We start from the raw sequence: 12,833 nt of genomic DNA on the forward strand, positions 1-12,833 counted from the left end.
GCATTATTACTGCCAAAAGGTAGAAACAACTCAAATGCCCATTGATGGATGAAATGTGGTCTATATATATGACAATATATTATTTAGCCTTAAAAAGGAAGAAAATTCTGACATATGCTACAACATAGATGAACCTTGAAAATATTATGCTGAGCAAAATAAGCCAGACACAGAAGGAAAAATATTGCACGATGCCATTTATAGGAAGTACCTAGTACAGTCAAATTCATCCAGACAGAAAGTAGGAGAGAGGTTGGGAGGGGCTGGGGAGAGAGGGGAATGAGGAGTCCCTGTTGAATGGATATAGAGTTTCAGGATGTGAAAGTCGCTCAGTTGTGTCCGACTCTTCATGACCTCATAGGTTATACAGTCCATGGAATTCTCCAGGCCAGAATACTGCAGTGGGTAGACCCTCCCTTCTCCAGGGGATCTTCCCAACCCAAGGATTGAACCCAGGTCTCCCGCATTGCAGGCAGATTCTTTACCAGTTGAGCCACAAGGGAAGCCCAAGAATACTGGAGTCGGTAGCCTATCCCTTCTTCCCAACCTAGGAATCAAACCAGGGTCTCCTGTATTGCAGGCCAATTCTTTATCAACTGAACTATGAGGGAACAGAAAAATTCTGGAGACGGTTGCACAACAATGTGAATGTATTTACCACCACTGAACCATACACTTAGAAATGGCTTAAAGGGTTGTTGGAAAGGACCCTGATGCTGGGAAAGATTGAAGGCAAAAGGAGAAGGGGCGGCAGAGGATAAGATGGTTAGACAGCATCACTGACTCAATGGACATGAATCTGAACAAACTCCAGGAGATTATGAAGGACAGGGAAGCCTGGCATGCTGCAGTCCATAACGTCACAAAGTGTCCGACTCGACTTAGCGACTGAAGAACAGCAACAACAAATATTTCACCACCACACACACACACGTTTTTTTTAAACTACTAAGAAACAGATGTCTGAGAGCAAATGCCATCCCTGAGGTTTCTGGGGTTCATCCTGCCCACTGAAGTCTGTCAGGTTCTGTCTCCTCTGACATCTACCCTCTCAGGAAGACCCATTGCAAACCTGCCTCCAGTGCCCTGCAGTGCAAATGCTTGCTTACCTGCTTGACACGACTTCAAAAGTCAGGGAAAGCATCAAGGTCCTCCTGTATAGCACAGGGAACTATATTCAGCTTTTTTTGTTGTTGTTTTTCAGCCACTAAGTCGTGTCCGACTCCTTGCGACCCTACAGACTGCAGCACGCCAGGCTTCCCTGTCCTTCACTCTCTTCCGGAGTTTGCTCAGATTCATGTTCACTGAGTTGGTGATGCTATCTAGCCATCTCATCCTCCGCTGCCCCCTTTTCCTTTTGCCTTCAATCTGTCCCAGCATCACGGTATTTTCCCATGAGTTGGCCCTTTGCATCAGATATCCCATGATTAAACCATAATGGAAAAGACTATGAAAAAGAACATTATATGTATAAATCACTTTGCTGTGCAGTAGAAATTAACACAACGTTGTAAATCAACTATATTCCAATAAAATAAAATTTTTAAAAGGCAGGGAAGTCTCTGAAAGGAGCTCCGTCTCTTTGGAGCCCGTTGGGAAGCCATCATCATTCATGAAATTACCAAAAAGGCCACCTTCTGATTCACAGCTCAGGAAGGGACTGATGATGTCGATTTGTCCAATTAGGGGGTCAGCATTGAATTCCTGCTAACTGTGCTCATGTGCAGCTTAGAATGTCCCTGGGACCCCAGGGCAGAGGCTCTGGGAAAGCGCCTTGGCCGAGCACCTAACAGGAACTCAGCACCCTGCGAATCATCTTCACCACTGCCTGTCCAGGGCAATATTATTATTTTCTTAATCAGGAACCTGAGCCTCAATGAGGGTCTCGCATCCAGGAAAGGGGTGTGTGGGTTGGCTCTACTCGGCTCCAAATCCTGCTTGTGGATCTTCAAGCTGGGGGCTGCTCTAGGGAGAAGGAGGCTCTTTGAGCTTGGGGGCGGCTCAGTCTTTCTTCCAAGGTGAGAGGAGGTGGGGGGAGGGCAAGGTCCACCCTGCAAAACCTGTCTACACAGAAGTCTTTGCACACCTGGCCTCTTCACTGGAGTTTGTTTGGTAGAGGAGGCTTCAGCTAGAAGGACTTCCGGTGTTTTCTACAGAATACATGTCTGCTCCCACCTTTGCCTGCGTCTTCACCCACTGTCAGGGGCCCCATGACCCTTTCCAGAAGGGAAGCCTCCAGACAGGATATAGTGTGTGGGTGTATGCATATGTGTCTGTCTGTCTGTCCATAGAAGAGCTTGAAAGGAGAAGCTGATGACTCAGAACAGGGCTGAGAGGGGTGACTTGGGCAGGAGTAGATGTGGGGGCCCTCCTGAGTGGAAAGAGCCCCAGAATGGGAATAAGAGCCTTGAGTTTTAGTCCTCACTCAGCTTGCATCACGTTGTACAACCTGGGGGAGGTCCCTGCCCCTCTCTGTGCCTCTGTTTCCTTATCTGTACAAGGGCAGGGTAAGAATTCATAAATGCTAAGGGTTCATCCACCAGTGAACATAAATATTCATGGAGCCCCTCCTCCAGCCACCAACCAAGATCTGGGGACTGAGATGACAGACCTGTCCCCTGCCCTCCTGGAGCTGGTCTAGTGGGGAAGATAGACACAGAGAGACAAGTAAGCACATGCGCACTGTTTGCTCTGGGGGAGAAGAATGGAGGGGCGACAGATACCCACAGCGGACAGAGCCAACCCAGCCGCAAGGATGGGGTTCAAAGAATCAGCTCAGAGAATAACCTGCTTTCTGCCTGGCCTTGACCCTGGATCCCCAAGAGGCTCTCTGGTTGCTCCAGATCCCAGTAGGGGCACATGGATCCCAGAATAGGGGTGGGGTGGGGGTGGGGGTGGGGTGGGGGTGGGGGTCCCCACTCCTGCCTTCCTGTTGCCCCATGGGGTAACGGGAACTGTCATCATCTGAAAGGAGAACTCCTCAGAATCAACCGGAAAGGGCTGAGAGAAGCCCAGGGCAGAAGAGCCTGCCGCACGCTGCTTTGTAAAGGGCAGCGGCTGAGACTGCGGTGGTTCCCAAGGCTCTTCCAGGAGGCAAAAGCAGAACTAACACGCCCTCAGCATCTGAGGAGCAAGTGGGTCCTTAGTTACACAGTGGTTCTCAACCTCGGCTACCCGCTGGGGTCGCCTGGGGAGCTTTGAGAGCTCCCGATGCCTGAGTGCAATCCCCAGAGAGCCGCTGTCATTGGCCTGGGGTGCAGCCTGGGCAGATAATTCTAAGGTTCTGAGTTGAGAACCAGTGTCTGGCAGAAGGCCGGGGTCTGCTCCGAGGCTGAAGCCGGTGAGTTAAGGAAGCCAAAGAGGTCAGGTGGCCAGCTCTGCCCAGGGGACAAACAGGTTGTGTTTTCTAGAGAGCATGGGGACTCAGGTCCCTAGATAGGCCTGTTTGGTAGTGAAGCAGGGATTAAATGCTCCCCTGCCTCCGCCCTGCAGTCCTACTCCCCACCCATTGCCAGATAAAATACAGGATGCCCAGTTAAAATTGAATTTCAGATGAACAACAATAATTATTTAGTATAAGTATGTCTCGTATAACACTTGGGACGCACTTACACTAAAAAAAATTCTGTTGTTCATCTGAAATTCAAATTGAATCGGGCATCCTGTTTTTTAATTTGCTAAATCTGGCAACCCTACGCCACCCCACCAGCGAGCTGGGAGTCAAGAGCTCCAGTTTCAGATCCCAGCTCTGATTCTAACACGTTTTTTGGAGGGGGGGGGACTTGAGAAACTCACCACCCACCTTGGGGTCGCGGTCAGCTCCAGACTTATGTATAATACCCCTCCTTCCTCAGGGGCCAGGCCGACTGTTTCCAAGGCAGTAGGTATGAGTCACAGGTCCCTGGAAAGTCATCGAGCTGTCTTTAAAGGAATACAGGACCTTTCTCACTAAGAGATCAGCATTTCCCTCCTGTGGGTTTGATTCACATGAATGGTTTTCAAGAGTCTTCTTGCCCTGGGGATGCCGGTGAAATGAGACTGAAATTGAGGGTAGAATCTGGGGCTCTATGGTCTCTGGGGGGTGTGTTTCTGTCTCTCCTCCTGTCTCCTTTCTTCCTCTTCCATCCCCCTCTCCACACTTGCTCTGACATTCTCACTGTACTCAGACATCTCCCCATCCCTATCAAACAGAAGTTCATTCATTCAACAGGGAGCCATTAGCTGCTGTGGGCCTACTATGTGCCAGGCAGTGGAGCTGTGTGCTAAAGACATGAGAGTGACCCAATCCCTACCCAGAAGGAGCTTCTAGTCTGTGGATAGGGTGCTGCGTAAGGATGGGGGGCAAACTCAGCTACTTAAATAAATTGTTGTTCAGTCACCAAGTTGTGTAGGACTCTGTGAGTCCATGGAGTGCAGCACGCCAGGCTCCCCTGTCCTCCACTTAAATGAACATATCATAGTAAATCTTGACTTCTTGAGAAGTCTCTTAAGAGTTCCTTGGACAGCAAGGAGATCAAACCAGTCAATCCTAAAGGAAATCAACCCTGAATATTCATTGGAAGGACTGATGCTGAAGCAGAAACTCCAGTACTTTGACTACCTGATGCGAAGAGCCAAGTAATTGGAAAAGACCCCTGATGCTGGGAAAGATTGAGGGCAGGAGGAGAAGGGGATGACAGAGAATAAGATGGTTAGATGGCATCACTGACTCAGTGGACATGAGTTTGAGCAAACTCTGGTAAATAGTGAAGGACAGGAAAGCCTGGTGCACTGCAGTATGGGTTTGCAAAGAGTTGCCATGACTTAGAAGCTAAACAAGAAACCTTGAGAAGTGGCCTGAAGGAAAAAACCAGAGTGCTTGGAGAGCCCATCAGTAATTGGGAACTTGACCTCCTTCCCTTGAGGAAGCATCTTGAGCACTGATAGCTCAAGAGAGAGGGAGGGCCACCCTGGCAGAGGGAAGAGCACATGCAAGGGACACCTCTGAGGAACATCATGATAGGCTTGCCTGGCTGGAAGATGGACAGAAGAGCAGAGAGTGGCCCAAGATGTGGGCAGACATGTTGGCAGGGCCAGTCATGTTGGATGGTGGCATGAAGAAGAATCTGAGGGTCCATCCTATGATCGAGCAGTTCCACCAGTTCCACTCCTAAGTATCTACCTGTATTTTTTTTTTGGCAGGGGGACTTCATTGGCTCTTCATTGTGGTGCACAGGCTCTCTGTTGCAATGCTCAAGCTTTCTCCAGTTGTGGCTTGAAGGCTTCTCTTGTGGAGCACAGGCTCTAGAGCGTGGGCTCAGTAGTTGTGGGGAGTGGGCTTAGTTGCCCCAAGGTACATGGGATCTTAGTTCCCCCACCAGGGATCAAACCTGTGTTCCTTGCATTGGAAGGAGGGGTCTCAACCACTGGACCACCAGGGAAATCTCACATCTATCTGTATTAGCTTTCTATTGCTATAATAAACTGACACAAACTTGGTGGCTTAAAACAAATATTTATCTTATAGTTCTGAAGGTCAGAAGTCCAAAATGGGTCTCACTGGGCTAAAATCAAGGTATCAGCAAGCCTGTGTTCCTTCTAGAGGCTCTAGAAGGATAACCTGTTTCCTTGCCTTTCCCAGTTCCTTGGCTCATCTTCAAAGCCAGTAACGGCTGATCAAGTTTTTCTCTCACTGTCATCTCTCTGTTTCTCTCACCTAGCTTCCCTCTCCTACTTATAAGGAAGCTTTTGATTACATAGAGCCCACCCGGATAATCTAGGATAATCTCTCTATCTCAAGATCAGCTGATTAGAGACCTTAATTCCACCTACAACCTGAATTCCCTTTTGTATTATACTTGAGGGCTTCTCAGGTGGCACTAGCGGTAAGGATCCTGCCTGCCAATGCAGGAAACGTAAGAGATGCAGGCTCAATCCCTGGGCAAGGAAAGTTCTCTGGAGGAGGGCATGGCAACCCACTCCAGTGTTCTTGCCTGGAGAATCCAATGGACAGAGGAGCCTGGCAGGCTATGGTCTCAAAGAGTCGGACACAACTGAAGCGACTTAGCATGCAAACACACATTATACTTAAACATACAAGTTCTGCGGATTAGGACATGGACATCACTAGGGGTCATTATCCTGTCCACCCCCAACCCAAGAGAAAGAAGTGCAATATCCACTAAAGACTTTTACAAGAATGTAGCAGCCTTATCCACTAGAGTCCCTAACTGGAAAAAGCCACAAGGCAGAATAAACAAACAAATCATAGTATACTTATCTAATGAAATATTGTTGCATTGTGGTTGTTTAGTTGCTAAGTTGTATCCTACTCTTTTGCGACCCCATGGACTGTAGCCCACAGGGCTCCTCTGTTCAGAATACTCCCGTGGGTGGCCATTTTCTTTTCCAGGGCATCTTCCTGACCTAGGGATCACACTCGCATCTCCTGCATTGGCAAGTGGAGTCTTTACTGCTGAGCCACCAGGAAAACCCTAATGAAATATCACACAGCCATAAAAAACGGTGAACTACTGGTACACATAATAACATGGATGAATCTCACAGACATAATGTTTCTCAAAAGAAGCCAGACACAAAAGAGTCCCTGCTCTATGATTCCATCTGTAGGAAGTTCAGAAACAGACAAACCTAAGGTGTAGAGTCCCTTGGACTGCAAGGAGATCCAACCAGTCCATTCTAAAGGAAATCAGTCCTGGGTGTTCTTTGGAAGGAATGATGCTAAAGCTGAAACTCCAATACTTTGGCCACCTTCAAATCTTCATGCAAAGAGTTGACTCAATGGAAAAGACTCTGATGCTGGGAGGGATTGGGGGCAGGAGGAGAAGGGGATTACAGAGGATGAGATGGCTGGATGGCATCACCAACTCAATGGATGTGAGTTTGAGTGAGCTCTGGGAGTTGGTGATAGACAGGGAGGCCTGGCGTGCTGCAATTCATGGGGTTGCAAAGAGTCGGACACGACTGAGCGACTGAACTGAACTGAATTGTATGTAGACATACAATTAGTGTCTACATCGGGGGGTGGGGTAACTGACTTTTATGAGCACAAAGAACTGGAAATACTCTGTGTCTTAATCTGGGTGTGATCACAGGTATACACATACGGGGAAACTCATCATCTGTACACTTTACTGTATACCCAACAAAAATTGGGGTCTGTATTCTAAGAGCGATAAGAAACCACAGCAAGGCTTTAAGCAGTGACATGATGTAATCTGGTGTTCATTTATAGGAGGTTGCTTTATCTGTTGGGTGGAAAACTGGATGAGAAGTGGGAGCAGTTAGGAGCCTGTGGCAGTGGCCCTGAAGAGACATAAGTGTGGCCCGTACCTGGATGGTACTGGTAGAAATGGACAGAAGTGAGTAGTTGCAAAGATATTTAAGAGGGACAATAAACTGGATAAGATTTAGGACATAGTTGGATAGGTGGAGAGGTTGAAGAGTTGATGGACAGATAGGTGAATGGATAGATGGATGGATGGACTGATGAATTTGTGGATGAGTGGATGGATGGGTGGGTGAATGGAAGAGTGAGTGGGTGGGTAGGTAGGTAGGTGGGCAACGGACAGACTGGGTGGAAGAAGGTGAGTGGGTGAATGGGTGGGTGGGTGGATATGTGGGTGAAGAGGAGGTGAGAGAATAAGTGGGTGGTTGAGTGGGTAGATGGATGGATGAACACCCTCAAGAGGACTCTCTATGCTTGTTATTATTGTCCAGAAAGTGCAGATGAATCACACTAGTCAATAAGCATGCAGTCTTTCTCCTGAGACATCTGTGTTTATAATCCCATAGCTCCCTAGTGCCCCAAGGAGAAAAACTAGTTACTACAATGCCCGTTAGGGAGCAGACACTTACAAATAGGCTGGTTTAATGAGATGCAAGGATCCCCCAATCCTTTGGGCATTACAGTAAAAGTACTAGTGATACCCAAGTGAATGGAGGATGAGGTGGGAAGCGAAAACCTTTCCAGAACGACCCCCTTGGAAGCCATAGGTGCTTTCTCCCCATCAACACCACCACTAGACCACCAACACTCTCACCTCCTCCAGTATCTCCACCATTATCACTCCATCACCATACAGATGTGTCGAGACTCTGATTACAAATGCTGCTCACTCAGGTAAAAGGCATGGGTGGCAGGCTCCCTTTGGTGGGAGGGGACGACTTGCTTCTTGCACAAGACCTCAGCACATCCCAGTGGTAGCTGATTTTAATCTTTGTGGGTCCAGCCCCCCCTTCCAGGCTATCTGCCCCCATGACCCATTCCTATATCTCATAGTAGGAGGATCAAGAAGGCAGGACAGCAGCAATTTTTAATGGGGAAAAAGGCTGAAAATCCTGCCATGAGAAACTCTGGGTGATCCTGAGCTGGCTTAGGTGTCCCAAACCACAGTTCACATGCATTCATTCCCTAGACCTCAAAACTGGCTAATTTCTCTCCCTGTGGGAGTCTGACAGCTCAGCCTCCAGAGCTTTTCTCTCCCCTCCGCAGGTAGAGTTTGTGCTATTTGGGTAAACAACATTGCCCATGGTTGTCAGCTGTTTCCCTGGTGGTGGGACTAAGCCATTCCTTCCCATCCGCCCCACCATGGGTGCCAGGATTCTGGGTGGGAGCCAGCATCCTACAACACTCAGAGATGGGGGACCCAGCACAGGTGAGTGGGCAAGGATTTCACACTGACTCCTGGGAAAGTCACATTCACTATTTCACTCAGGACTTGGGCATCTGGGAACAAACTAAAGTCCCATGCCCAGAGCTGATTTCATGCCTTATCCTATACCCTGCATCCAAGCTAAAATGTAATCATTGGATCTCCAGCAGCCATGAGCAGATATTTTATACTTTAAAACGCTGCATGCTCTGAATTCCCACTTAAGCCTTAAGCCAGTAGGCCACATTGACTTTCCCTCCCTCGGGCTGTGAGGAAAGGCAATCACTCAGTCACTGGGACCATGGGGCAGTGCAGTCAGGGGGTTGGTGCCCAGCTCAGGAATGCTGCAGTTGTCTTTCTGCAGGCAGCTCTAACCCGACGCAATCACTGGCCGAGCCATCCCACCCTGCAGCTGCTGGGAGCCGAGAGTCTGAGGCAGGGCACAGCTGTGCCAGCTGTCGGAGACAGATTACTCTACGGAGCTGGGCCGTGACTCACATTCCAGTACAGGGGAAACACGCAAAACTTAGACACCGTCTTTGGGGTGCCAAAAATCATCTTGGTTTTGTCTTGCAAGATGTTCAGCTTGCAGAGTGTAGGGCAGACAGAGGAACGGGGCGGGGAGGAGGCGAGCGAGGGGAGTAGATCTGTCTGCAGTTGACTCTGCCTGTCACACACCCTCATCGCTCTAATAACAACACTCAGCATTTAATCAGCCCCTTTGCAGAAGCAGACGATGTCACGCTCATTAATTAGTTAATCCACATACCCCCCCCCCCCGGAAGGAGGAGCCATGTTATTATCCCCACTGGGACCCAGAGGGAAACTGAGGCCAGAGGGGGAATTTGGCACCGAGCTGAGGGAACACAGCCCAGCAGCTGGACCGGGACCAATCTATGGCTCGTCGCCCATCCTGAAGCCCTCAGTCTTGGCCTCCTCCCTGACTCCAGTCTGCTCACAGCTCTGGTGGCCATCTACAAGAACACCTGGCCAGACTCTGTCAGAACCGGGGCTGATGGCTTTCAGCAGGAAGGGCAGATGGGATGTTGGAGTGGAGAGGGAGCAGCCTGGTGGCTGGACCAGGTAAGGCCCCCAGGAAACATGTGCTCTGAACCAGACGTCTGGTAGGGTACGTTCCTTCCAAAGGGTCTCAGAACTAGGGATGGACGCGGTGATGAGAGTTTCACCAGCGTCAAAATGTCTGCTGCCTGCCTCCCATTAAGGCAATTCTTGAGTTTCAACTGTCTGGTGGTTTCAGAACTAAAGGGAGGGACATTTCCACCAGGGGCACATTAACAGTTTGCTGAATTGGAGACTGGGACTACCACTGGGCCACTTGGGGATCCTCATCTCACACACACACACAGACATACACACACACATAGGAGTGATATGGGTGGAACGCAGGGTCCCCATGGAGTACCTCCTACGCCCTCATGCCCTACGGTAAAGGCGGACATGCTTTACAGTCAGGATCACCAATAGCTCAGGGCCTCAAGGATGGACCCTGGAGCAGGAAATGGCAACCCATTCCAGTGTTCTTGCCTGGAGAATCCCATGGACAGAGGAGCCTGGTGGGCTACAGTCCATGGGGTCACAAAGAGCCGGACACGACTGAGCAACTCACACACACCTTCAAGGATGGAGGCTCGGTCAGTCCACCAGAAAAATGAGATGCTGGCAGGAGTTAGAGGAAAGAAGTCATAAACACCTTTTAGGAGTTTGCAAACAGTTGCAAAAATAAAGACTGCAGCCACTATCTTGTTGGTTATTGGAGTTGCTGAAGATCAAATAAATAACCCCTCCTGTTTTTCTTTTTAAACAGCAACGATCACCATTAAAACACATTTTTCATGTATTTCCTTTTCCTTTCCATCCGTATTTGGAACAGCAGTGCTTCTCAAATGGCAATGTGCATACATAACACTGAGGGATCATGCCAACCTGCTGAGATGTGGGGGCCTGAGATTCTGCATTTCTCACAAGCAACCCCCCAACGGTGCTGTTGCCACTCTGTGAGCATCAAGAATTCAGAGAACATGTTGGTGGTAGTTAAAAGTACCCATTAACTCAGTTGTTAGGTGCTCAGATGGGATCACCATAACCTTGAGGAGAAATGGACATGGACATCACCTTGAAGATCTTGAACTTGGATCTTGATTATGACATCAAGTCTGGAGGTAGCTGACCAGGGAATACTGGAACACAATATTGTTTGGTGAAGATGACTCTGAACGAATGGGAGGAGGTGTGTGTGTGTGTGTGTGTGTGTGTGTGTGTGCGTGCGCATACATGTGTGAATTTGTATACACTGTGCAGCTAAGGGGGTGGAATGCAGCTGCTACGATTGACCATGGCCCAAGCTGGACCAACAAAACTCTTTCTTTTGGGAATCTAGAACTTTGAACCAAGGGAACATTAAATTTGGCAGTTTTGATTCTGATTCATTGCAGTGATCTAGACAGAAGGTCCCTGAATTGCTATGCTACAATCAGTCCTTAAATCCTCCCTGATACCCTGCTCTTCTTGAGGCTGGGAAGGTCCATCTCTTTCTTGAGTCCCCTAAGGTATCCAATCCAGTATTTGTCCTCCCTGCCTCCATTTTTCTTTTTTTAAAGCAAACTGGAGTTTGCCTTCAAAATAACCATGGATAATACAGAACTCCTTCCAGAAGTAGCTCCCACATGCTTCAAGAGAGGAAGGCTGCCCTGGACTCAGTCTCACTTTAAAGCAAAAGTCCAGAAAATTTTCAGGAGGGTGGTCCACTTCAGTTCCCCTTCACATAGCTCCCACTTACACTGCTGTGGGTCACCCTGTTTCCTTGGGATGACAACAGGGCCCCCTACAACACTTTAGAGGCACTCCCCTCGCTGAAATATGCGGCTCCCCTCTTTGCTCTGAATTCTACTCCAGCTTTGAGACCCAGCTGGGTCCTCTTGGCCTCCAGACCCAACTCCCTCCCCCAGGGCTTGCTTAAAGGTCCGTCTAAGAGCTCCACCGCCCCGCAGTCTCCGCTGAGCTCTACACCGCAAGCACCCTGTACTCTGATGGTCTAGTACCCCTGAGATCCAACTCCTGGAGGGCTGGGCCTGGGATCTGCTCATCTTTGTGCCCACTCACTCCCCCAGCTTAGCACAAGGCACTCGGACAGTGGCGCTCCCTGCTCAAGGCTGGCTCTCAGGGAAGGTGTGTTGAGGGAATGAATGGATGCGTGTGAAGCAGAAGAGGAAGGGCAATTTTCTTCATTTGCCAGGAATTCAAAATTGACCAAGCGCCCTTTTGGAAGCCAGGAGCTATGCTGGGCCCCAGCAGGGTGGAGGGCGAGAGGACACAGATGGCGAAGATGTGCTCTGACCGCCCCCCATCCCCCTTACTCCAAGGAGCGCTCTGCACCCGGAGGAGGTGGAATCCAGCTCCCTCTTTCCTCCCCCCAAATGAACCAGTTCTCCAGTGATCCTACACGCTTTTTTTTCCCCCCTCTCCCACGCTAAACCCGGTCACGCGGGGCCTGCAGGAGGGGGACCCAGGCAGCTCCCTTCCCCGCATGCCGCGCGGCGGGTCGTGCCCCTCCCGGCCGCCCACGGAGCCCCAGCGGCGGCAGAAGCCCGGAGCCCACCGCCCCCACGCGCCGGGCCCCAGCCCGCGAAAGACTCCGCTCCCTCTGGCCTCGGCGCCACTCCCCTCCCTGGCACCAGAGGGCGCTGCCACCCCACGGCCGTCGCCATGGTCACCGCTGGCGGCGGAGTGGGGTTTACGTAAAGGACGCAGCGTCCCCCGGGGGGCGGAGGCGGCCTTCGCGCCGGCGCCGGCGCCCTGCGGAAGCGGCGTTAGTGAATCGGGGCCTTGGGGAGCCCAGGATGGAGGTGGCGGTCGCGGTGGTGGCGGCGGGCCGAGCCCTGAGGCGGGCTGGAGGTAAAGGGGGAAGCGGGCGCGGCGGGCCGGGCCCCGGGCTCCGGTGCGGTGAGAGCGGCGCGGCAGCTGGGCAGTGTCCAGGGCGCGCGATGGCCCGCCCGACGGGTCCGCAGGCGGAGGTGCGGCTGCCGCGCGCGCCCGTGACAGGTGTGGGATCCGTGGAGCCCGTGGCACCGATGTGGGAAGGGTGACACCCGTGGCGCGGGCGTGGGCAGCGTGGGTCTGGCCCGAGCAGCGTGGTTTTCCTGGCACGGGTGTCAGAAAGAG

The 12,833-nt window shown here is 50.7% G+C and overlaps 1 protein-coding gene across 1 annotated transcript in view; it reads left to right on the forward strand.

The window, feature by feature from the left end:
• The first annotated feature begins 12,414 nt into the window (after positions 1 to 12,414).
• DAGLA (diacylglycerol lipase alpha) overlaps positions 12,415 to 12,833 on the forward strand; it is a 66,648-nt gene continuing 66,229 nt past the window's right edge. The window contains exon 1 of the mRNA XM_006040874.4: positions 12,415 to 12,566. The gene's annotated coding sequence lies outside the window, so the exon portion shown is untranslated. The remainder of the gene's footprint in view (positions 12,567 to 12,833) is intronic.

Source organism: Bubalus bubalis, chromosome 5, assembly GCF_019923935.1.
Source record: "Bubalus bubalis isolate 160015118507 breed Murrah chromosome 5, NDDB_SH_1, whole genome shotgun sequence".
NCBI lineage: Eukaryota > Metazoa > Chordata > Mammalia > Artiodactyla > Bovidae > Bubalus > Bubalus bubalis.